General features: G+C 46.4%; 1 protein-coding gene across 1 annotated transcript in view; it reads left to right on the top strand.

The window, feature by feature from the left end:
* GYS2 (glycogen synthase 2) overlaps nucleotides 1–27,077 on the top strand; it is a 498,387-nt gene that overhangs the window by 369,946 nt on the left and 101,364 nt on the right. The gene's annotated exons all lie outside the window — the stretch shown is intronic.

Raw genomic sequence — 27,077 nt, 5'->3', positions numbered from 1 at the left:
TAATGCTTCCGAAAATTTAATGAATAGCCGAAGGCATCAAACCGAATATGGAAGAGAAGGTATGAATGAAACCAACACCAACGGCTTTGAAAAAATGCGCTAGTCCAGCTGTGCTGGACGCATTAAATATACGTCCCACGAGTTCACCAAAGTGGCTCGGAAAGTTGGTATTTAACAGGGACTGTATTTCCGCTGACGACCTTGCCACTTGAAGTGCGTAGGTCTCGCGTGCAGATGTAAGGGCCACATGCTTCTGAAACAACAAAGCTTTCAGTCTGCTTAACTTGTCAAAATTCACCTTGGAAGTAGCAATGTGAGGCCAAATATCTGCTACCTCCCTAATTCTAGTGGGGGGAAACAACACGTTCCCGGAGCAAGTAACAACCTTAGAGACAGAAACAACGTAAACCAGTGGTTCCCAACCTTTTGACTCCTGAGGACCCCCAATGAATCATTACTGGAAGCCGGGGACCCCCAGCAATTTGTACAATTTAATTTTCAAACATTAAAAAAGTAATTCGCAAAAAATATAACAAGTACACACCAAACAAATACTCAAATTACTAAAGATAAAATTATTTTATATTGAAAAAATATGCAAAAATCGAAACATTGTATTGGGAAGAATGGCGCTGCATCTCGGCAACTACCTTTTCAATGTTTTGTTTTATTTAGGAAAGGTGAATCCTCAGGTCAGATTCTATATTTCCGGAGTGATTTCTGTTTTTATTTTTTAGGTATGCAAGACCTGAGAAAGCTTTTTCACATAAATAAGTGAAGGGGAAAAGGAAGTAAACCATGAGGGCCACTCATCTCTCCCTAGCCTCTCTGTCACATGTACTTAATTTGTTTTATAGCACCTCTCATACCACCGTAGGGTGTCAGCGCACTTTACCGGGGACTACAAGGTGTAGGATTCACATGTCATCCACACTGGTAGGCATTTTCTAAGACTGCTTGGCCCGGAGAAGTACAAGCTTAGGATTCAGAACACAGCACAGTGATTAGCGATGACGTTAGCACAGTGCTTAATTTGTAAATAAAAACGTGCCTGTGCCCAAAGCCCTCCTCTTAAACACGTGGCTGCTGCAATTAAATGTGGGTACACGGAATACTGAGGCAGCATAATCCTGAAGCCATCTCGGGACTCTTCAATCCATATTAAGCCACTCCCTGCCACTTCAGCTCACTCTAGCAGCTTTCTACTTTTCCCTTTGTGACGCTTTTTAATTTTTTCCCTGCCTCCGTCTTTATCATATGTGTCTTTTGCTCGCAGCAAATGCTTGAGGCAGAAGAATAAGCCCCGGCCCTCAAAAATAAGTGCTAGTGCTCAGCACCGGAAACAACAAGCACAAATTAAGCACTGTGTTAGCAATAAGAATGTATTTCTACACAAGCAAACCTTTTTTAGCAGCATAAGGAAAATGAAAGACTAGGAAAAAAAAAAAAAAACACTTTCTAATTTGTGCCAAGAGGTTTGCATACAGCTATTTAATGGCAGTTCACAGCTCACTGTGCTAGATTACGATTATGAACTGCTTAGTAACAAAAGAATCTGTGACAAAAGCACAGAGTTAGCTTGACGCTTTTATTCTTGCAGTACAAGGAGCTTTGCAGTGCATTTAAAACTGCTCAACAAAGGAAGTAATAAATATCAAAACACGCGCGCACGGAGGCCCCAGCTGGAGAAGTGCCTCCCTCCCAGCCCGGCCTGCGTACCCCCTGGGAATGTGTCACGGATCCCTGGGGGTCCGCGGACCACAGGTTGGGAACCACTGATGTAAACTATTCCCGCTCGAATACCACAACAGTTTTCACTATTGAGGAGGACGTAGCTGCCGTTTGAAAGCACCTGGAACGTGCGTTTAATCAAGGGGACTGGAACTCCCTTCAGATAGCAAGCCAAATTCGCAACCGAGGCATTACACACCCCATGCAAGGACAACTGCTTACAAATCATCGAATGGATGACTGAAGTCTCACATTCACTACCACTAAGAAAGACCTCTTTCATGCCATTGAGGCATTTGTACAAGAAGGGAAGCTCCCACACCTCATGGATGTAACTATCTCCTAGCTTCTCATATCTGCCTACCGGAACATGTATCAAACAAGAAGTGAATTGTAATGTAGAAATAGGCAGATTAACAACCCCGTGTGTCAACCATTCTGCAGAGGGAATCTCGGCCACAGTAAAAGGCAATCTTTCCAACTTTTCAATGTGAAGCATGACATAAGTCTCCTCTTTCTTAGCCATTAGTTGTTGTTGCCGCGTCAAATTAAAGGAAAAAAATATTTCCCTGGCACTGATGTGCTGCCACGGAACGCGACCCGCCTTCAATGTCTGAAGCGTCCAACCCAACTGCATAATGGACCTGGTCTGACTCTGTCCATGATATAAAGAAGACATATTAGATTGTATAATGTCTATAGCAGAAGAAACAATGTTGTTAATTGTATAAATCCGGTCGGACAAGGTGTGCATACCATTATCCACAACAGCTAACGCCTTTTTCAGATTATCCTGATCTATCTGCCGTAACCGGGCTGCAGCTTCTTGTTGTGAAAGTTTCCAAATTTCATTGTATACTTCATACAAGAAACGCGTCCTACGTGGCACCATTGGGCCTGACAAAAAATATTGTAGGTCAGTGTCATTAGATAGGAGAGTGAGATGTGTCTTAACTGCATCTAGCGAGGATGATTTCAGCCATTGCTGGCATAATTTTCCCACACTATATGTCGTAACTATATCAGCATGTTCTGGTGATATATAGCGAGGGTCTGACCTACTCATTCGGAAACCCTCTGAGGAAGTGACAAAACATTGATGACACCCGTTGGTATCTACTGGCCACAATAACCACCCGCCAGGACGTGTCAGTGAAGTGTTAAATGTACCATTTCGGACCCATTCACTAAGCTCAATAAAAGTTGCATTAGTGTACTTTTGCCAGTTACTAAATTTCGCAGGGACAGGTATACTAGGCATGTTTAATTCTCTGATCGTAGCTAAACCCAAGCAGCTGGTCTGCTGTACAGTTTCATTTAAAAAGATCATTTAACGGGAATGAGACATGCTCTAAACAGTGTTTCTCTACCCTTAGTTTGACAATTCTTTGTTCCCCAAACACTTTTCAAATCAACATTTTCTGACCAATATTCATAACCTTCAATTGACAACCGGGAAACAAAGGAATCCGAATATATAAATTTTGTGTTGGTTAATAACATTTGTTTATCTTTAGTCGGAGTTAATTTAAAGTAATACGACTCAGTATTCTTTTGATGGTGCCCAGAAAAATACGTAAATTTGTCAAAGTAAGTTTTGGAACTCCCATATGGGGGAGTTGGGCAATGTTCCCACTGCGTATAATAAAATATTGTCTTGGGAATACTCGCTCTATGTATGAAATGGTGCCCATAATAATTATAGCGAAACATGTCACCATAATTGTCTCTAAACTGGTAAACATCTTCATGTTCATAGACAGTGTAATATTGCAAATCTGTCATCATTGAGTCAACTGTTTTCACATCCCAATCATCAGATACAATGCCTGGTATGACTATATCATTCATAGATAACTTTAGCACATATGGTATTTGAATTATTTCAGTGGGACCGTATATATCAAACATTACTTTATCCCACACAATCCCATCTGGAATTGGCACCTCAGAAATGTTCACAAAGGACAAGTCTCTTCGGACCTTATGTGATGAGAAATGTGGTTTCAACACCTCCTCTACCTGTTCAACAGCCGATCTCTCAGGAAGAAAATGACCATGTATCAACAGAAAAAAGGTAATGACAAACCCAATTCAAAGAAAAAACGCCAACACAGTCAATAAAAGCCATAGATAGTTCCATGGAAAAACAAAATACGTATCTTTAAGCCAACGCATCAGCTTACGTGGACCTGACAGGTCAGTAGATGAAGAAGCAAACGAGTCTGATAGACCATCACTGTTGTCGACAAAATAACCAGAGGCATTTCGTGTAAAAGGCGCTGCCACAGTCAATGGAGGAGTTGGCGTTTCTCGCGTCGGTATCGTGTTGACAGCACCATCCGTCACGTCCGTATTCATGGTGACTCGATCAAATGTTTCTAAATTGGTCGTTGTTAATGGAACTAATACAAGATCATCATCCACCCTCCCCAAGCTCGGAGAGGCAACAGTGTTGGTATAAACAACTTGAAGGGGAACGTCTTCTCCAGTAGTGAGAGGGATTCGGGAACTACTGGACGTTCCTCTTGGTCGGCTGTGTAGAATCGGCCACATGTTGTAACTTGACATTATCAATGGAAACAAAGCGATTTTCTTTGGCACCTAGCAACGGTGGCAGAATCACAGTTCTCGTACCGTGTATCCCCAACACAGGGACTGGTGCTCGACAAGAAGGGCCAAATTATTTTTTTACTGCAACCTTTTCACGCACAAGATCCCCAACCCTGGGAATCCAGCCGGTAGGTGTTACTGGCACATCCTTAATTTCTGTGGAGGCAGCACTTTCAGAAGAGTTAACGTCACGGAACTGCTGTAATTCCTGTAAAACAGTGACACGATCATTTATGTCAAAAGGTGTCTCCGCTGCCTCCACACCAGGACCATCAAGATCCGGAACAAACATTTGTGTTCCGAACAGGCACTCATATGAAGTATGACCCCCAAGGGACCTTCTAAGCAGGTTATTTAGTGCTCTCTGAACTCCATACAGGTGGGCTAGCCAACTACGACCCGTACCTAAGACTCTGGCTGTTAAGGATTGCTTTAAATCGCGGGTTAATCACTCCATGACAGAATTTCCCTTGGGATGAAATGGAGACGAGTACTGGAGCTGGACCCCCAATGAAGCCATGGTGTCCCTGAATGCCCTTGAGGCGAAAGCAGGGCCCTGGTCCTAATGGAATGCCGCAACTGCATATATACTGACAAAGACTCGCAAATCTTTAATAACAGTCCGAGCGTCAGCCGAGCGTTGTGGCCACACAAATCTGGAGCAAGAATCAACAGCGACTAGGATATATTTGTATGCACTATCCAGTGTTAATGGACCACAATGATCCAAGTACACACATTAGAATGGTCTGTTTGAGATTAAGAGGGGTGTCTGCGGCGGGCGCTTAGCCGTTGAAACTTAAATTTGTTGACAGATGTCACAACAAAGGACATACTGTTTGGCCTCTTTATAGAGACCAGGCCACCAGTAGTGGGCCTGTAATAGTGAAATTGTAGCTGCCACGCCTGCATGTGCAGATGCTACCCCCTCATGCGCTGCTTTAATCAAACGTGGTCTTACATTTTTATTAGGGATGTCACGTACGCCTACGCCAGGAATTTTAACTTCAGCGTTCAGCATACTTCCCATAAAATATTGATATTTATTCGGAAATCCTTTCAGAAAAGGCTTACCATCAACTGTAGCTCTTATGGCAGCCATGATCTCTGTGTCTGGTTTGGTACTAGAACAAGTCACTGCACCTACAGTGGCAACTGCCACTGCCGACTTTGCGGCTTCATCAGCCAAAGTATTACCAGCAACGTGTATTCCAACGCGCTGGTGTCCAAGTGTATGCACAACATGGACTTTGGGTAGCGTCTCTTTCAGGTCTGCTACCTTCCCCCACAGAAGCCTGTGTTTAATGATGTTGCCTTTCGAGTCTCTGAACCCATTCAAACGCCAGTAATGTAAGTATTCGTTAAAAGACTGGACACAATAATACGAATCACAAATAATCAGTGTGTACTGAGTCGGATCCGTATGTTCCAGTGCCATCAGTAGAGCTTTTAGCTCAGCCAATTGTGCAGTACAATCCCCTAAGGTCTGGGTATAAGTATGTTGGGGGCAGAATTTCTCCCCCTCCATATAGCCGCTCACCACTGCACATGCAGCAAAATATTGATGTTTTGATCCTATCGCTGGTTGCGCAGAGCCATCAGTGTACATGACTAGCTGATATTGGGCATTAGGCAATGTGTCAGCGGGAACTGGATATTCAACCTCATATTGTAGAAACTCCTGAGTCTGTAACTTTGGGTCAAAAACATAGTCGACATCAGTGGCTGTCAAGGTCTTGGCCCATTGTATCCATCGTTGGTGGACTGCTTTTGCATTTGGGACGCTAGCTCTTGTAACAGCCTCAAGGGCCGGATTAAGAGAAATGACAATAATGCGTTTTCCCTGGGCCAGAGGTCTTTCTTTAAGAACAGCCATCTGTACCGCAGTGAGAATTTTTTCTGTGGGTGCAAATCGTTGCTCGGCAGCTGAGTACAAATGTGACTTGTATGATATGGGGACTGTCTCACCTTCATTAAATGTGACATAAGTAAACCCAATGGCCCTAGCTATTACCCTGATGACCAAATGTGTCCTATTGTCCCGTGTGTGTAAATGTTTCGCTGCTAGCATATCTGCTTGTAACTCTCGAAGAGTATGTGTATGTTCAATTGTCCAGAATTTACTCGAAAAATCATAACGTATTAATTCATATAAAGGTTTTATGCGTGTAGCATAATCAGGAATGTATGTTCTGCCAAAATTTAGAAAGCCCAACAATGATTGGAGTTTCTTAATCGTATTTGGTGGTTGCAATTGTGCAATTTTTTGATTTTTTGAAGTTAAATTTGTAGCCGATATCGGCAAATCCTACAACAATGTGGGCTACCCGTCTTAAATGTTGTATCAACTCGTCATCTGTGAGATATATATCATCCACATATGACAATGCTTCAGAGTCAAGCTCGTGCAAAATTCAGTCACACGAGCTGTAAACAGTCCTGGGCTGTTCTTATTCCCCTGAGGCAAACAACAGAATTTTTTCTGGGAGCCCAATGCGCTAAAGCTGGTTAAATCCCTGCTTTCAGGGGCTATATTCTGGCAGAAGAATCCATTTGAGATATCCAAGGTTGTTTTATATTTCTTCCGCACAATGTTGCTCATTAGTGCTGTGCTATGTGAATTTTGTATAGCATATGTGCGTGTATGTCCATTCAGATGTCTGTAGTCTAAGACTATTCTATATGAATGGTCCAGTTTAGCCACAGGGAATAAGGGATTGTTCATCAGTGAGACACAGGGTTCAATTACCCCCTGGTATTCTAATTGTGTAAGTATTTCTCTCACTGGTGCCCTTGCTTCATGTTTTATGGGATACTGTGGTTGTGGTTGAGGCTCACCTTTAATAGGAATTACATGATATGGAGAATCCCTAACCCACCCAACGTGATTTCTATATAACGCAGGTGCCTGTGAAAGAGCCCATTTAATAGAATAGGACTCAGCGAGTTCCTCTGAAACAAGGGGCGAGAAGGAAGGTCTAATAACCCTCTCCCCAGCAGGGCAGGTGCGGATAAAATCTGGCGGACAATCCTGTTCTGCCAACAAAATGTCATATATCTTAACTACACGATCCCAAAAGATTGCGTGTATAGTGCGTTCAATGTCTCCCTCCAACTGTAAAGTCACTGTATACACCCTATCGGGTTCGGAGACACGCATGTCTGCTGTTTCTACCTGGATGAAGTAATCAGTTGCTTTCGCCTCCAGATGCTCTAGAAGATTCCGGTGAACTATTGTGACCTCTGCCGCGATGTCTAGCAGAGCTAGAGCCCACGTCTTGTTCTTCAAGAGAACCCTCTTCCTGAGTGGCATGTCTAACTGAGACAGCTGCCTCCTTTTTCTTTTTAAACTGTTGTTTTTGCTGTACTGGTTTCTCTTCCTTCTTGACCGAAACCTCAGAAGAGCGTTGTGAGTCCTCTCTCGGTTTCAAGTACTCTTGTCTCCGCTCTGACCACCCAACTCTCTCATTTCTCTTTTCCAATGAGTCCTGAAAGGAACGAGATTGGCGCATATCAGTACATTGATATCTATCAGACGTCTTAATATTATCCCTATTTCTGAGATTATATCTATTCTGCGGGGTCTCCGTATGCGAAGATTCTCCCCTTTCCTTTTTAGGTGTTTGTTGTTTTTTCTCCCAGCGCTTCTTAGTACCCTCAGGTTGTTGTTTCGTACCATCTTTAGTAATTTTCCCCTGAATCTGAGGTTTTTGTGGTCTAGCCCCCAGGCTTTCCCGACCAATACTGGAATATGTTTCCGCTATTATTTTAGGCAGTTCCCGCTCCTGATCTTGTTGCGGAACATCACGAAGACGCATGCGCACTGAAAGCGCAACTGCTTCCCCTTTAAGATTGCTTAGGATCATTGAAGAAACCGTGGCAAAATTGCCTATCAGTTGCATACCTAAATCTAAGGCTGGGGCAGCCCCGTATTCATCTTGAATTTGTTTAAGCCCTTCCGGCAGGTTAGCCAGGGTAGGTGTACCGTGTGCCGTGGTATAGAGCGCGGCAAACACCGTGCCCCATGTATTACAAAGTTCCACTGTGAGAACCATCCCAAAGGGTAAACACATTGTTAATATCCTATGTTTGTCCTGAGGTCCTGTATGGGGAAATACCGCCTCCAGCGTATTAATTTTCTGTGCCAGCCAAAACGGAGTCTCCTCTCGTTTGGCTGGGACCTTACCCATAATGGAATGTACAGTCACCGGATTAATACCCGGCGTCACTGCATGTGGTTACGCTGGAGCGGCACGCGCTGGGTTTTTATTAAGTGTCTGCATCACAAATTGTACTAAGCGTCTATATATTGCCGTTAAGTCAGTATATAAGCGTTGAACCTCACCCACCGCCATATTCGCAGCCGCAGGATGCGGTGTATAGGTGGCCAATAAAGGCCAAGTCGGACCGTCATTGCTCAGGGGACCTAAGCTTACTGGTAACATTGTATGGGGTAGGGTGCCATCAAGCCAATTATTATGGTCTTGATAAGATAGAGGTATCTCTAAATATGCATACACCCTGTATTGTCCAGACGCGTTCCCTACTGTATATGTATGGAATGCATTTGTGTTCCCATCAACTGCTGGAAATGTGACCCAAGAGTAGAAAAGTTCTGTTCTATAGGCTGCGTGGGCGTCCACCACAAACGTGACTGGACCACCCTGGGCCGTAAGGCCGTGTGCTAGCAAATGTGCCATGAGCGGCTGTCTCATGTAAAGAGCAATCTGTATTACCTGGGGATTCGCCATCAGCAAAGCACCATGAACTCAGAGAAGGCACACCAAAAGGGGAATTGTTTAATCCTTTCTAAGGTCCAAGCTTGAACAACCATCCGCTGAAAATAGGGTTACCTATGCAATGGTGGCGGAAGTCCTCAGTACCACGGACGTCTCCGTATACAGAACTGAGGGATCATTATATCATGAGACCGAGATATACCGGTGGACCCGAAAATCAGAGCCTGACCAATTGTTGGCGGCGCCATGACGCCTAGGCTCTCATTATCCTAATGAGACTACTGGATTTTTGGGCGGCAAGATCGTTTCACAGTGTGAGGGACTAAGTCTGACCCACGGTGAAGGACCCTTGTCACCCCAAATCCGGGTTATGCTCCGGCTAACTAGCAGTGCCTTATCTCTCCCGTAGGAAAGAGACAATTGGGCAGCTGAGCGCATGACATCTTATTACTTCCCAGGGAAGTCGTGGTCACTAGGGTCACAACTGGTGCTCTCATACATAGTACGGTCTCATATAAAAATGACAAAGGCAGTATAAGTTTTAAAGATTGGTATAATAAAACGACTGCATTTTATATAGTAAGGCATAACCAGAACAAAACAACACAGTAGGATTAAAATAGTAACGGTGAGAGTGAAGTACAAGAATAAGGCTATCATAGTGCAACTATATTAAGTTCTCTCTAAGTTATATTATGAGCACAGCATGGGAAGCTCTAAGCCTGCCTTTCAGGTTTCCCCAGGAGGACATCAACCCTCATACCTGAGCAAAGGCCTGTAAGCTGCATCAGCATCTGCAACGGGGCAGTCAGCGTCTAGCTGTAGGTTCCTGGTCGCAATCTCCCTCTGCCTTTGCTAGGACCAGAAACTGACTTTATAACTAACACGCAGATGTTCTAAGAAGAGGTCCCTACGCAAGGATGTGTATCGTCTACGAACACCAGAGACTAAACGTCTACCACGTGTACCGGCAATGTACCAGACTGTAGCCTTGACTGAAGCACATAGTGAGAAAGAATGCAGTGTTATCGAACACAGAGCTGAACTAGGCTAAACAGTGTGATAGAAGAATAAAACAAGACCGTAAAACTGGTTATTATAAAATAACAGTGTGAGGCGAAATAAAAACGTGTCTAGTGCACAGAGGCCTAATATGAAAACCTAACGTGCATAACGCTACACTAGAATGGCACTAAAAATGACTACACTACACCAGTACCCTGATCTGAGATCAAAAGTACTCAGGAACTTGGCAGCGCCTAGCCTGTCAATGAGCTCATCAGCTCCAGGGATGGGGTGAGCGTCAGTCCGTGTGACTGAGTTGAGACCCCAGTAGTCCACACAGAACCGGAGTTCTGGCTTTGCACCGGGGGCAGCAGCCTTCGGTTCCAGCACCACAGGGCTAGCCCAGGGACTGCTGGATTTCCCAGTAACCCCTAGGGCCAACATCTTGGAGACCTCCTCCTTGATGCTGACCTTCACCTTATCTGACAACCTGTAAATGTTGTTCTTTACAGGGGGACTGTGTCCTGTGTCAATGTCATGGACACACAGATGGGTGAGTCCAGTAGTAAGGGACAACAGGGAAGAGAATTGCTCTAACAACTCATATCAGTCTCCTCTCTGATCTAGAGTCAGGGAGTCAGAGAGATCGACACCCTCCACTGACACATCACCTTCTTTGGCAGAGAGGAGGTCGGGGAGAGGTTCACTCTCCTCTTCCGTGCCCCCATCTGTCACAAGGATCATGCTGACCTCAGACCTCTCAAATTGAGGTTTGAGTCTCTTATGATGGAGAACCCTTAGGGGGTGCCTAGGGGTCTTGAGATCCACTAGGTAAGTGGCCTCCCCCTTTTGCTCCTTTATCTCAAATGGGCCAGACCAGAAGTCCTGGAGAGCCCTAGGCTCTACTGGCTCCATTACCCAAACCTTGTCTCCAGGTGAGAACTCAACCAGAGTGGCCTTCCGGTCATACCACTCCTTCATCACCTCTTGACTGGCCTCAAGTTTACTCTTGGCCTGCTTCTAGAAGCTTTGGGTTTGGTTGCAGAGGGCCAGCATATAGCTGACCACATCCTGGGCAGGTGTCTTGGGAGCTTTTTCCCAGCCCTCCTTGACTATGCTTAGCAGTCCTCTGACAGGGTGACCATAGAGAAGCTCAAAGGGGCTGAACTCCACCCCTTTCTGGGGCACCTCTCTATAAGCAAACAGCAGGCATGGCAAGAGGAAGTCCCACTTACGACTCATTGCCTCAGGTAGGCCAGTGATCAGGCCCTTAAGGGTCTTTTTGAATCTCTCAACAAGCCCATTGGATTGAAGATGATAAGGGGTGGTAAACCGGTAGGTCACCCCACACTCATCCCACATGGACTTCATGTACGCAGACATGAAGTTTGTGCCTCTGTCAGACACAACTTCTTTAGGGAATCCCACACGGGTAAACATTCCCATCAGAGCTCTGGTCACCACTGGTGCAGTCACTGTTCTCAGAGAGATTGCCTCTGGATAGCAGGTGGCATGGTCCACCAAAACCAGGATAAACCTGTTGCCCAAGGCAGTTTTGGTGTCCAAGGGACCAATGACGTTGATGCCCACCCTTTCAAAGGGGGCGCCAACGATGGGGAGTGGAACCAGGGGGGCTTTAAGCCTTTTCCCTGTCTTCCCACTAGCCTGGCAGGTGGGGCAGGGCCTGCAGAAATTATCTGAGGCTACCCGCATCCTAGGCGAATGGAAGTGGGCGACAAGCCTGGCAAAGATCTTGTCTTGGCCCAAATGTCCTGCCAGGGGGATGTAATGAGGCAGACCCAGTAGGAAGGGTCTGTAACACTGAGGGACCACCAGCATACATGCTGCCCAATGGCCAGAACCTTAGGCTCACTATAAAGGAGATCATTCTCCCAGTAGATATGGTGATCGCCAGAGGCTTCACCAGCTGCTTGGGCTTTGGCCTGTCACCTCAGACCCTCAAGGGTGGGGCATTCCTTCTGTGCGTTGCAGAATTCTGACCTGGTTGACTCACCCTCTACTTGCCAGCCAGCAAGTTCAGGCAGGTTGCCCAGGTCAGCTATGTCCTCTCCAGTTGGCTCAAAGGCCTCCTCCTCCTCAGGGGCCCGTCCACCACCGTGGGAACATCTGAGGTGGGTTTCCCACGCCGCTTGCCCTTCCTCTTTGCAGCTGTCTGGGCCATTGTTACAGGCTCCAGACGCCCATGACTCCCTTCCCGGGCAGCCATAGAGCTTGTGGTCATGCAGACCCACTCAGGCAACCCTAACATCTCCAGGTGGGATCTGAGCTCTACCTCCTTCCAGAAGTATGCTCAAGATCATTGCCTAACAGACATTCTACAGCCATGGCAGGACTCACAGCTACTTTCAGAGTACCAGAGACCCCCCTACTCAAAGGGAACCAGAGCCACTGGTAGGTGACTCTCACGATTGTCAGCGACTATGACCTGGTGGAATGTATTAGGGACTATCTGCTCTGCTGACACCAGCTGAGTCTTGACAGTAGTCATACTGGCTCCTGTGTCACGCAGAGCCTCCACCCTTTGCCAATCAATGGGGACCCACTGCCTGTACTTTGAAGTATTAGCAGGCATGTGGGCTTTAGGTATCATCTCTCTATCTCCCAGGGATACTAGGGAAGCCTCTGTCTGCCCCCCAAAGCTAACTGGGACTATCTCCCCCCCCCGAGCGTTACACTAGCCAACCCAGGTGTCTGTCCAGTGGTGGACTGTGCTCTCTTGGAACACTGGGAGTCACCCTTAGAGTGTCCAAGCTGGTAGCACTCTAAGCATTTGGGGACGAACTTCCCTAATTTCCTGTCAAAGAACCCTGGTTTCTTCCCAAATCTAGAAGAGGAATGGTTACCCCCCCCCCCCTTTTGAGAGTCCGCCTCCTCAGCAAGCTTCCTGGGATCAGTTAGCTTACTATCTACCAACTGCTGGTGCAACTCTGTAAAAGAAATACTCTCTCAGAATCAAATCACATAACCCTTTGTAATCATTTACTTTGCTGCCCCCCACCCATACATTCAGTGCCTTATTGGAGATGTCAAAACAATCTACCCAAGTTTGTGCGGAAAGTTTGGTGCTGTCCCTAAACCTCTGACGGTATTTCTCAGGAGTCAGCCCAAACTTGGCCAGTAAATCGGCTTTCATGGGTGCATAGACATTCTGATCATGTGGAGCTAATGTAAGAAGTGTGTCCCACCACATAACTTGGCACCACATTCTTGGGTATACAAACCTTTTTCTCCCCAACAGGTCCTGCATGTATGCTGCCACCATCACTGCTGGACACAGACTGTCTCGCCTTGATCTCCAGCTCCTTGAGACTCAGTTCATGAGCCAACAAAGGTTTCTTCTCAGCTGCAGCCTCAGCTCTCTCAGCTTCAATCTGCTTGGCTGTCTTTCAGCTTCACCTTGTTTGGCTTCTCTCTCTGCCCTCCTTTCCTCCTGTTTAGCCTCAATTTTCAACCTTGCCATTTGCAATTGAAACTCTCTCTCCTCTCTCCTTTCCTCTGCGGTCAGGCCTTGATCAGAGACACTGCTCCCTGGTTTGGCAGGGGGCACAATTGCAGTAGTAACTTCATCCACTGATGGCAAAAAATCCTCTGAGGGCCATCCTCTGGACCCTCCTCCTGAGCATCCTCCTCTGAATGGGCTTCTGCCCAGGGCCTCAGCTCCATTTGAAATTCCTCCTTTCTGGAGGCACCTTGGGTGGGTACTCCCATATCCCTGCAGAACCCTTTCAGCTGTTTAACAGTATAGGTCTCCAACAGGGCTAGGTCAAAATCTCCAGCTTGAGACCCAGTCTGAGTCATGTTGAGTGAGAATTTTGGTTAGAAAATTGTCAGGAAAAACGAAATTGCAAAAAGATAAAAAATCAAGTTGACCTTCAACTGTGGGTAGGTAGTGAAATACTTAGTGAGTGTGTGCCACTGCACTAATACAAGTCCTATCCTCACCGCTGATCACCAATGTTAGAAATGGGGTCTTTGGTTGGCAGTCAGGTTACCCCCTGTCCAAGCAAGGACCCTCACTCTAGTCAGGGTAAGTCACACACAATCCAAATTTTCCTGTGCCCACCCTCTGGCAGCTTGGCACTGAGCAGTCAGGCTTAACTTAGAAGGCAATGTGTAAAGTATGTGTGCAATAAATCATACAATGACACCATATAACACCACGTAAATACAACACACAGAGTTTAGAAAAATATATCATATTTTTCTGAGAAGATGTGGGTCAAAATGATTAAAATACAATAAGGATTAGTTGAGGGGGTCATTCTAAGTCTGGCGGGCGGCGCGACCCCCCCTACCGCCATCCGGTTCCCGGCGGGCGGACCGCCGGGAACTGGATGGCGGTAGGGGGGGTCGGAATCCCCTCTAGCTGCGCCGCCTTGGAGGATTCCAAAGGGCGGCGGTACACTGGCGGGAGACCGCCAGTGTTGCCGGTCCGACCGCGGCTTTACCGCCGCGGTCGGAATGCCCTTGGGAGCACCGCCGGCCTGTCGGCGGTGCTCCTGCGGTCCTCCAACCCGGCGGTCATTGACCGCCAGGGTTGGAATGACCCCCAAAGTGTCTTAAGTCTTTTAAAAACAAACAAAGTCTCTTTCAAGCACAAAGTACCTGGTTCGCTTGAAAAGTCTCTGCAAAGAACTGCAGAGGAGGAGATGCTTGGAAACAAACGGGGTATGAGTCGATTTCTCAAGCCGCACACAGCGATTTGTCGTTTAGTTTTCACGCAGGGACGGCTGTGTGTTGACTTCCGGAGCTCAGTTGTGGATCCTCTCCAGGTTGCGGGGTTTTCAGGTGCCCCGGGGACGATGCGTGGATTTTCTGTGCTGACAGGACGAAGTTACAGGAGCTGCATCGATTTGGTGGGCATTGCGCCGAATTTTCTATTGCACGGCAGGTGCTGCTTCGATTCCTCTCTGGAAGTTGGGCTGCATCGTTCCGGCTTGGCTGTGCGTCGATCCGGTGGGCTGTGCGTCAAATTTCCAGTCTTTACGCTGGAGCTGCGTCGATCTTCTTGTTGCGAAGTCAGGCTGCATCGTTCCGGTTCAGCGTGCAGTGAAATTTTTACCGCGGTGCAGACTGTGCATCATTTCTGGCAGGCTGTGCGTCGAATTTCGCCGCACAAGGAGTCCTTCTAGTAGAGATGAAGTCTTTTTGGTCCTGAGACTTCAGGGAAAAGGAGACAAGGTCTATCCAAGCCCTTGGAGAGCACTTCTTCACCACAGCCAGAGCAGCAAGGCAGCAGGGCAACAGCAAGGCAGCAGTCCTTCACAGAAAGCAGACAAGTGAGTCTTTTGGGCAGCCAGGCAATTCTTCTTGCCAGGATGCAGGTTATGGTTCAGGTTTCTTCTCCAGGAAGTGTCCGACTTGGTAGGGGCAGAGGCCCTGTTCAAATACCCAAATGTGCCTTTGAAGTGGGGGAGACTTCAAAGAGTGGCTTAGAAGTGCACAAGGTCCCCTTTCAGTTCAATCCTGTCTGCCAGGGTCCCAGTAGGGGGTGTGGCAGTCCTTTGTGTGAGGGCAGGCTACTGTCCTTTGACATGCAAGTGTCAGGCCCTCCACCCTCCCAGCTCAGGAAGACCCATTCAAAATGTAGATGTATGCAAGTGAGGCTGAGTATCCTGTGCTTGGGGTGTGTCTGAGTGAATGCACAAGTAGCTGTCAACTAAACCCAGACGTGGATTGTAAGGCACAGAAAGATTTAAGTGCAGAGAAATGCTCACTTTCTAAAAGTGGCATTTCTAAAATAGTAATATTAAATCCAACTTCACCAGTCAGCAGGATTTTGTATCACCATTCTGGCCATACTAAATATGACCTTCCTACTCCTTTCAGATCAGCAGCTACCACTCAAACAATGTATGAGGGCAGCCCCAATGTTATCCTATGAAGGGAGCCGGCCTCACAGCAGTGTAAAAAGGAATTTAGGAGTTTTACACTACCAGGACAAGTAACTACCCAGGTACATGTCCTGCCTTTAGCCTACACAGCACTCTGCCCTATGGATTACCTAGGGCATACCTTAGGCATGTCTTATATGTAGAAAAAAGGGGAGTTTTAGGCTTGGCAAGTACTTTTAAATGCCAAGTCGAATTGGCAGTGAAAGTGCACCCACAGGCCTTGCAATGGCAGGCCTGAGACAAGGTTATGGGGCTACTTAAGTGGGTGCATAATCAGTGCTGCAGGGCTACTAGTAGCATTTAATCTACAGGCCCTGTGCACATATAGTGCACTCTACTAGGGACTTATAAGTAAATTAAATAGTCCAATTGGATATGATCCAATGTTACCATGTTTAAAGGGAGAGTGCATATGCACTTTAGCACTGGTTAACAGTGGTAAAGTGCGCAGAGTCTTAAAACCAGCAAAAACAGTATCGAAAAAGTGGAGGGAGGCAGGCAAAATGTTAAGGGGTGACCACCCTAAGGCTGTCATGTCTAACAATAATGGTTTAAGGCTGTTGCAGCTTCTTTAAAGTCCCATTAAGGACCGTCAAACATTGTGGTTGGTTGTGGCAAGGCCCATGCCAGGCAGAATCTTGCCATACCTGTCAAAGGATGGGTGATTACACTGTCAGTATAACCTGCGGTCACCCTTGGGTAGCTTGGAGCAGAGCAGTCAGGCTTATCACAGAGGCAATTTGTAAAGCAAAGGCACAGCACTGCCCCACCACAACCACACTGAGTGTCACAAATGAGACTTCACACACACCGGGTGGGTGTATAAAATTTGTATTCAACACACACATTGTCAACACAGCATGAGTGTCATGGCAATCTGGGCATAAATCACGTTTAGCAATAGAAGTCACAATGTTCAGCCCTACTGTATGTAACAACAACAACAGTATGTACAAGTGAGAAAACAATACTTTCCTTTCCCGCACACTCATGCACTGCCAAACATGTCAGCACAAGACCCACTATAGAGTTTACCCACTTTGATGTCACACTTAAATTCAGGACGCACCCTAGTTCCCAACGCTAGCAGAAATAAGTACATACAAGGTTTGTAACACTTCCACATAGCACTGTGGCCTTGGCTGCACTAATAAATCATAATGACAACCTCAGGAATTCCCTGGCAGAAGAATGTTGCCAGCAACAGTACGGTGCTGGCCTCGCATTCACCCACACTCACTCCCGCACATCCACTCTGCACCGCCAGGCAGTGCTACGGCTATCAGTCAGCTCGTGCAAGCACACCCTCATACGTATGCAGTCCCGGCACCCTAATACCGTGCCCTGATATCTGGCTAATGCATGCGACTATGTTTGCAGGCACCCTGGATCCCCAACTGCCCTTCACCCACCAGTCAGCTTTAGCTATACTGCCACACCACAAACAACAGATTAAGTTAACCTCCCCCCGGATACTATGCTGTTCGCAGCCCAAGTCACAATACGCTGGATCCCTGTGTTAAAATGGGGGGGAGAAGAAAAGACAACAGACGATCTGGCAACAATTAGCCAGGAGACGGTTGGAGTCCAAGTAGGAGGTTCACTCAGAGGTCTGCAACACACAGGGGGAGAGTCACTGGGGCCTGTTAGCCTCTGTGGTTCCCAGCCCCGCCAGGCAGTCAGCGTTACAAAACTGTTACCAATTTTGGTACCTCCAGAACTGAGGTGCACTGTCGGGCGTGTTGACTTGATTCGCCCACGACAATTTTGGTTACACACAACAAGTTACTAGGTCTGCACCCCCTTTACAAGGAGGGACCGAGTCTGGTGCACGTAGATTTGAGTTGCACCAGACAGTTACGTTCCTACATGAAAAGTGCTGGGTGCTGTACCTCTGCAAAAATGAGGCACAGCTTTAGGCACCCGATGACCTGAATCGCATCATTGAACGACAATACGCAATTGTTAGACTTTTCATCCATGGCCTGGTCGCCCTTAATATTTTGCCTCTGTTTCCCAGGTTGTTGATGTGTGCTGGACTCTGATTTTACGGCTTTTGTTACTCTGTGCACTTTACTACTGCTAATCAGTGCTAAAGTACAAGTGCTCCTATACAAAATGTGTATGTAATTGGCTTATCCATGATTGGCATATTTGATTTATTAGTAAGTCCCTAGTACAGTGCACTAGAGGTGCCCAGGGCCTGTAAATCAAATGCTACTAGTGGGCCTGCAGCACTGGTTGTGCCACCCACAGTAGCTCTCTCATCATGTCTCAGACCTGCCACTGCAGTGTTTGTGTGTGCGGTTTTTAACTGTAAATTCGACTTGGCAAGTTTACCCGCTTGCCAGGTCTAAACCTTCCTTTTTCTTACGTGTAAGGCACCCCTAAGGTAGGCCCTAGGTAGCCCCAAGGGCAGGGTGCAGTGTATGGTTAAGGTAGGACATATAGTAATGTGTTTTATATGCCCTGACAGTGAAATATTGCTAAATTCATTTTTCACTGTTGCAAGGCCTGTCCCTCTCATAAGTTAGCACGGGGGCCACCTTTAAATCTGATTAAAGTCTAGATTCCCTTTGGGAGTGGATGGACATGTGAAGTTTGGGGTCTCTGAGTTCACAATTTAAAAATACATCTTTTGGTAAAGTTGATTTTAAGATTGTGTGTTTGAAAATACCACTTTTAGAAAGTGAGCATTTTCGTGCTTATTCCATTTCTGTGACTGTGCCTGTTTGTGGATTCCCTGTCTGAGTCAGTTTGACAGTTGGGCTGGTTGAACCTCACACTAGACAGTGACACAAAGGGAGCTGGGGTTTAGTCTGCATTTCCTGATGAGCCATCAGTGCTAGGAGGGAGGGGAGGAGTGGTCACTCACACCTGAAAGGGCTGTGCCTGTCCTCACACAATGCAGTCTCCAATCCCCTGGTGAGTGTCTGGGGCCTGGCCCGGGCAAGGCAGGATTTCACATTCAAGAGAGACTTAACTTTGAAGTAGGCCTACTTCAAAGGAGAAATTGGGTATGAGAAGGGCACCCAAAACCACAGACTTTAGAACACTTCTGGAAACCAAGAGGAACCCCTACCTGGAGAAGAGCTGAAGAGCTTAGGAAGAAGAGCTGCCCTGCCTGTGACTGTGCTTTGTGGAGCTATCCTGTAGTTGCTGCTTCTGTCAGAGTAAGAGGGCAAAGACTGGACTTTGTGTGCCTTCCATCTTGTGAAGATCTGCAAGGGCTTGAATTAGAGTTTGCCTCCTGTTGTTTGAAGTATCAGGGACTGCAAAGACTTCTCTCTGCCAGCACCTGGAGTCTCTGGAGAGACTCCTACTCTGCCCTGTGGTGCCCATCCAGTTCCCGGGACCCTGAAAGGAGAAGGGAAAAGATCAACGTGACTCCGATCTGCGGCTGAAAAATTGACACGACGCAGGCTTCGCGGCTGAAAATCAATGCTCGCCTGCAACATGACCGAAGAATCGAAGCACAGAGCTGGAGAAACAACGCTCGACATCGCTGGCGGAGGCTGGTGAGATCGCAAACTGCGCTGGGTGGTTTTCGGATCATCGTGGTGGCTGGATTTCCGACGCAAGTACCAAGGGGCGTGTAAAAACAACGCTAGGCCTGCCCGGACCCGAGAGTGCTGACCGGATCGACGCCTCACTCTCCTGCAGAGAGAAGAAACGATGAGCCCCTACCTGACGAAAGGAGAAACTACGCAAGGTCTCGCTCATGCCCTTTTTGACGCACACTCGCCCGTGCAGTGTTATTTTTGATGCACCCAAGGTACATTTTCACGCTAACAGTGTTAGTGTGTGTTTAAAACTACATGAAGACTCTTTTTGCTTTTTAATTGATAATTTGACTTGTGTATTGTGGATATTTGTCATTTTGGTCTTGTTTTGTTTAGATAAATATTCTCTATTTGTCTAAACCTGTGTTGTGTCATTTTGTAGTGTTTTCATTAGGTTAGTGTGTGTGTTGGTACAAATACTATACACCTAGTACTCTGAAGTTAAGCCTACTACTCGTGCCAAGCTACCAAGGGGGTAATCAGGGGTTAGCTGAGGGTGATACTCTTTTACCCTGACTAGAGTGAGGGTCCTTGCTTGGACAGGGGGTAACCTGACTGCCATCCAAAAACCCCATTTCTAACACCAATCCAATGTCGTACCTCCTCAGGAGGAGGCACTAGTCTGGTGTGTGATAACTTGAACTGCACCAGACATTCCCAGATGCTCCCATGAAAAATGTGAATCCCGCACCTCTCTGGAATGAGGCACAACGTCTAGTGCTTGATAACTTTCATATAACTACCGAAATAGCGGAGCACACCAAGTACTACTCAAACACTGTTAACACATATTAAATTCAATCCATGCAAGAAAATCAGTAAATTATACATTCATGAAAAAAAGTGTATCCAATAGCAGGAAAAGGGTGTTCCTTATTGTTACTATGCTGCACAATTAAAAATATTTAATGTAATCATACAAAGAAATTTTTATGTACAATGAGTTAATTACACATATACAAAGACATAATACATATGCACACTAAACACAAGACGAACATGACATATGTAATGTATCAAACACACAATTTTCAAATGATCAAAAAAAAAAAAATTCCTTTAGACAAAAACAATGTGCACTACAATCCCTTTGTAGCACTGCTTCAGCCGACACGTGTTTCGTCCACAGACGGACTTTTACAAGGCTGATAAATCACAATAAAGAAACCTCAAAATAATTACAACTGACAATATCATACATGAATTTATCTTCACTTATCCAATTCAATCCATTAATTATTCCCAAAAGTCTTCCAATATATAAAATCTCCAAATAGAAATTAATAAAAGCAAGAACACCCTGTATCCTTCACCAAATCAGAGAACTTAATGGTGCATAATGTGTGATTCAAAACCAAACAAATGTAATCCCAAAACAAGCAACCCAAACATGTGAGGGAAAGTGCAGTTTGTACGAAAGCAAAACATGCAACCACAAAACAACCTTTTCCATAATCTAATTATGAAATTCAATCCAGAAAACAACAGATTAGTGGAATCAAAAATCCATGCAAAGTCCTTGATAAGTGTTTGGAACTAACCTTATTCTATAGGTCAAATCTGCAATAAACAGTAATGGTCTTAGAGCCTGAACCATGATAGTGGCTGATATAACTAAAGATAATAGCCAAGTCTGATTGTACATACCATTTTTTCACACAGCATCCACGAAGGAAAAAGTTGCACCATCATCTTAGTCAGATATACATTGTCCATCCTCTCACTCACCCGTTTACAATGTGGTATGAACCTTATGACTTGCGTCAGACTAGATCTTTTGGTCACACAAAGAATTTTGTTTCCACACCGCCCTGGAATGAGGCACAATGTCTGGTGCACAATGACTTTACTCACAACAGACTCCCCGGTCACACACTTTGGTACATGTTCAGTCTTAACATACGAAGCAGTGTATAGCACAACTCCGGTTGCACCCCCACCTCTGAGGGTCCCAACCTGTGAATGGAGCACAGCATGCGACTGAATCAACAACAGCGGGCCACGCGTGGTTCCGCAACCAGTGATCCCGCTTACACCACAGGACGTCCTGGCGTGCAGTGATCCCCACGATGAAGGGCCACTCACCTGAAGTACGGGAGTGCTTACAGGCTCCGCACCCGGTAACTCTGCTCTCCAGACACAATACCTAGTCTACGCTCACGCCGCTGCTGCCTGGTGGAGTCCAGCATACGATGTAGGTGCAGAAGTGGGCACCTCTCCCCAGATGTTACTAGCAGATGTTGCATGTCCCTTGCCGGATGTATTTGCTGTCCCTGAGACTTCTGCAGAGAACAGGGGCAGCCAACCTGCCCTTAGAGAGCACACCTTGGGTTATGACACCGCATCAGCCAGTAGGCTCAGGCCAACTACAATACAGGAAGGGTGCGTGGATACTTTCCTCAGACAGTTATCCTCCTCTGCACACAGATTCCTCTGACAGTGTGCACCACACGGTCCAGCAACACCGGTACTGCATCACAATAGATGCAATTCTGCCTTGCTAAAGGAGAATCCCCCTAGTTAGACTAAAGTGTGCCTTTGAAGCTTGGGGTGGTTCAAAGTGTTCTCTTTGCAATATAGATGTCTCCCCTAAATTTCTTCCCCATCCACAGTGAGCACGTGGAATGTAGAAGTTAGAAATGGGGTCTCTAGTTGGCAGTCGGTTTACACCCTGTCCAAGTAGGGACCCTCACTCTAGTCAGGGTAAGGGACCCACACTCCTAGGATAACGCCTGCTCACCCCCTTGGTAGCTTGGCACAAGCAGTCAGACTGATATCAGAGGCAATGTGTTGAGCATTTGTACTCACACAGAGTAACACAATGAAAATACTACAAATGGACACCACACCTGTTTAGAAAAATAGCCAAAATGTATCTAACTACAACACCAAAATAACAAAAATCCAACATACACAAGCTATGATATGGCTTTTGAAACATTAAATCCCATTAAAAGCACTTAGAAACACAATAGTGTTCTCAAAGTCTGGGGTTTTGGGTCCAATACTTATGCTCATTTCTGTCTTTGAAGTAAGCAAACTTCAAAGGAAAGTCTTTGTAGTGCACAAGACCCTGCCTTTCCTGGCTTGGTTCCAGACAAACTCTAGGGGTTTGGAGGCTGCATTTTGTGAGGACAGGCACAGCCCTATTCAGGTCAGTGTCAGCTCCTCCCACCACTCTAGCCCAGGACGACCCATCAGGATTTGCAGGGCACACCTCAGCTCCCTTTATGTGTCTAGAGTGAATTCACAACCAGCTCAACTGTCATCCTGACCCAGATGTGTATTCCACAGCCAGGCAGAGGCACAGAATGTTTAAACAAGAAAATGTCCACTTTCTAAAAGTGGCATATTCAAACACACAATTTAAAAAACACCTTCACTAAAATATGTATTTTTAAATGGTGAGTTCAGAGACCCCAAACTCCAATTTCTATCTGCTCCCAATGCAAAATCACACTTGAGAGATATTTCAAGGCAATTCCAGTGTTAAACTATGGGAGGGATAGGCCTTGAAATAGTGAAAAACATATTTGGCAGTATTTCACTATCAGGACATGTAAAACACACTAGTACATCTCGTACTTTTCAACCCCTCAGGTGCCCTGGACATAACGGTAACATCTTCGGTGCCGAGGATGTAACCGTTACGTCTTGCTAGCGCTCCCCCTGAGGGCCTGGCACCCCCCTACCCTGGGCAGGGATGGAGGACGATTCCCCTTCCACCCCCATCTCCCCACCTCCCGTGGCGTCTGCTGACATCGGCGCGTAATAGAGCGCTGACCTCATCAGAGGCTGCCTCCACCGAACTGCAAAAGCATTCCTCCTCCAATCATGTGGAGGGGGCGAGAGAGGCATGATGGGAAAGGAAAGGCCTTTCCTTTCCTTTCATGTCTCTCTCAGCATTTCTTCTCCCCGACCGTGATGCGATCAGGCAGCAGAAATGCCCACTAGACACCAGGGAGTTTTTTTATTTTTTATTTTATGCATAAGGGGAGCGGCCCCTTGGGCAAGGACTGCTCCCCAGGGTGGTAAAATATGTTTAGGTCTTTTTACATGTGGGGAGCGACCCATTAGGAAAGGGTCACTCCCCTGGGGGGGAATTGTTTTTAGGCCATTTCTGCCCCCTTGTGGGCAGATCGGCATGTTTTTATTAGGCCACTAGACACCAGGGATATATTTTTTATGGCAGTTTCACTCCTTAGGCAAGGGTCTCTCCCCTGCAGGGGGGATTTGTATTAGGCCATTTCTGCCCCCTTGGGGGCAGATCAGCCTATTGTAATTAGGCCGATCTGCCCCGGGGGGGGCAGAAACCACTTAGGCACCAGGGATTGGTGTGTGTTAATTTTGTTTGGGGGGGCAGCCCCTTGGGCAAGGGTCGCTCCCCATGGGGGCACATTACTGTTGGCCATATCTGCCCCTCTTGGGGGCAGATCGGCCTATTTTTTGAAGGCCCATCTGCCCCCAAGGGGGCCAGAAAGCTGACCAGAGACAAGGGGGGCAGAAACCCTTAGACACCAGGGATTTTTTTTTGTTTATTTTATTTTTTTATATGTGGGAAGTGACCCCTTAGGCAAGGGTCACTCCCCTGGGGGCAAATTGTATTTAGGCCATTTCTGCTCCCCTTGGGGGCAGATCGTCCTGTTTTTATGAGGCCAAACCACTAGACACCGGGGATTTTAATTTTTTTGCGTCAATTTCACGCAAGGGGAGCAACCCCTTAAGCAAGAGTCATTCCCCTGGGGGGCAAATTTATTTTAGGCCATATAGGCAGATAGGCCTATTTTTAGTAAGCCGATCTGCCCCCAAGGAGGGCAGAAACCACTAGGCTCCGGGGATTTTTTTTGCGCCAATTTCACGCAAGGAAGTGACCCCTTAGGCAAGGGTCGCTCCCCTGTGGAGGGGGCAAATTTATTTTAGGAAATTTCTGCTCCCCTTGGGGGCAGATCGGCTTATTTCTATTAGGCCGATCTGCTCCTGGGGCGCAGAAACCACATAGGCACCAGGGATTGATGTGTGTGTATGTGTGTGTTTTGTTTGGGAGGGCAGCCCCTTGAGCAAGGGTCGCTCCCCATGGGGGCACATAACTGTGAGATTGGCCTATTTTTGGATGGCCCATCTGCCCCCAAGGGGGCAGAGAATGCCCAACAAAGACCAGGGAAGATTTTTTTTTTTTTAAACAGGGTGGGGGTATGGCAATTCCCCCACCCCAAATAAATGGAGCCAAAATTGTTCTGCCCACCGATGGGCGGATGGGGCACTTACCCCCGATTTACTCCCCGGGGAGGCACAAAACCTACTAGATGCCAGGGATTTAAAAAGAATTGTGGGGTTGTGGCTAACAACCAGTGTGGGCTTGGTTATGCCCCCACCCCAACTGAAGAGAGTAACAGTCTTTCAGCTCTTCCCCCACACACTAAAACATCTTATCCCTTTGTTTTTCATTTGGGCATGAGAGCTTTGCTAACTCTCAAAATCGTCCCACTTGTTATGGTGAGGGCTGCACTTTTTAGACTTTGGGACGCTGCCATGTACAAAAATCCGCAAGACCTAGACACATCTGAAAACTAAACATCTAGTTGATTCCAGGGTGGTGTGCTTCACATGCACCGCGCACCATTTTCCTACCCACGATGCTCTGCAAACCTCCGACTTTGCTGGAAATCATACATTTTTCATAAATTTTTCCCCCATTTTTGTGATGGAACCTTCCGGAATCTGCAGGAATCCACAAAATTCCTACCATCCAGCATTGTTTAATATATACCGATAAAAATTCAGCCTAAAAATGTTTTTTTTCAAACTGCCCTTTTGGACCCGCTTCAGTTCCCCCTCAATTTCAACAAGTTTTTGGCTCTTCCCTGTCACATGCACTTGGCCCACCTACGAAAGTGAGGTATCATGTTTACCGGGAGACTGAGGGGAATGTTGGGTGGTAGGAAGCGTGTCCCACTGTGGTGATCCTACACAGAAATGTGGGAAAAATGAGATTTTTATTTAGCTAAATTTGAGGTTTGCTGAGGATTCTGGGTAAGAAAACACTGGGGGATCAACGCAAGTCACACCTCCCTGGACTCCCTCCGGTGTCTAGTTTTCAGAAATGTCTGGGTTTAGTAGGTTTCCCTGTATGGCTGCCAAGCCCAGGACCAAAAACGCAGTTGCCCCGCCCCCGCAAAAACAGGTAGATTTGTATTTGATAATTTTGATGTGTTCAGATAGTGTTTTGGGGCATTTTTTTTGCGGGCACAAGGCCTACCCACACAAGTGAGGTACCATTTTTATCAGGAGACTTGGGGGAATGCTGGGTAGAAAGAAATTTGTGGCTCCTCTCAGAATCTAGAACTTTCTGTCACTGAAATGTGAGGAAAAAGTGTTTTTTTGGCCAAATTTTGAGGTTTGCAAAGGATTTTGGGTAATAGAACCTGCTGATAGCCCCACAAGTGACCCCATCTTGGATTCCCCTAGGTGTCTAGTTTTAAAAAATGCACAGGTTTAGTAGGTTTCCTTAGGTGCCGGCTGAGCTAGAGGCCAAAAAACATAGCTTAGCACTTTCCGTAAAACAACTCTGTTTTCTTTGAGAAAATGTGATGTGTCCATATTGTGTTTTGGGACATTTCCTGTCGCGAGCCCTAGGCCTAGCCACACAAGGGAGGTACCATTTTTATCGGCAGACTTGTGGACACGCTAGGTGGAAGGAAATTTGTGGCTCCTCTCAGATTCCAGAACTTTCTGTCACCGAAATATGAGGAAAAAGTGATTTTTTGGCCACATTTTGAGGTTTGCAAAGGATTCTGGGTAACAGAACCTACTGATAGTCCCACAAGTCACCTCAACTGGATTCCCCTAGGTGTCTTGTTTTAAAAAATGCACAGTTTTGGTAGGTTTCCTTAGGTGCCGGCTGAGCGAGAGGCCAAAATCCACAGCTAGGCACTTTGCAAAAGACAGCTCTGTTTTCTTTGGTAAAATGTGATGTGTCCATATTGTGTTTTGGGGCATTTCCTGTCACGGGCACTAGGCCTACCCACACAAGTGAGGTACCATTTTTATCTGAAGACTTGAGGGAATACTAGGTGGTAGGAAATGTGTGGCTCCTCCCAGATTCTAGAACTTTCTGTCACTGAAATGTGAGGTAAAAGTGTTTTTTGGCCAAATTTTGAGGTTTGCAAAGGATTCTGGGTAACAGAACCTGGTGAGAGCCCCACAAGTCACCCCATCCTGGAATGCAGAGGTTTGGTAGGTTTTCCAAGGTGCCGGCTGAGCTAGAGATCAAAATCCACAACTAGGCATTTTCCAAAAAACACATCAGTTTTCAATGTAAAAATGTGATGTGTCCATATTGTGTTTCCTGTTGCGGGCATTAGGCCTAACCACGCAGTGAGGTACTAGTTGTATCGGGAGACTTGGGGGAATACAGAATAGCAGGACAAGTGTTATTGCCCCTTGTCTTTCTCTACATTTTTCCTTCCAAATGTAAGACAGTGTTTAAAAAAGATGTCTATTTGAGAAATGCC

This window comes from Pleurodeles waltl, chromosome 4_1 (genome assembly GCF_031143425.1).
Source record: "Pleurodeles waltl isolate 20211129_DDA chromosome 4_1, aPleWal1.hap1.20221129, whole genome shotgun sequence".
Taxonomy (NCBI): Eukaryota; Metazoa; Chordata; class Amphibia; order Caudata; family Salamandridae; genus Pleurodeles; species Pleurodeles waltl.
This window is presented reverse-complemented; position numbering and strand designations above follow the sequence as displayed.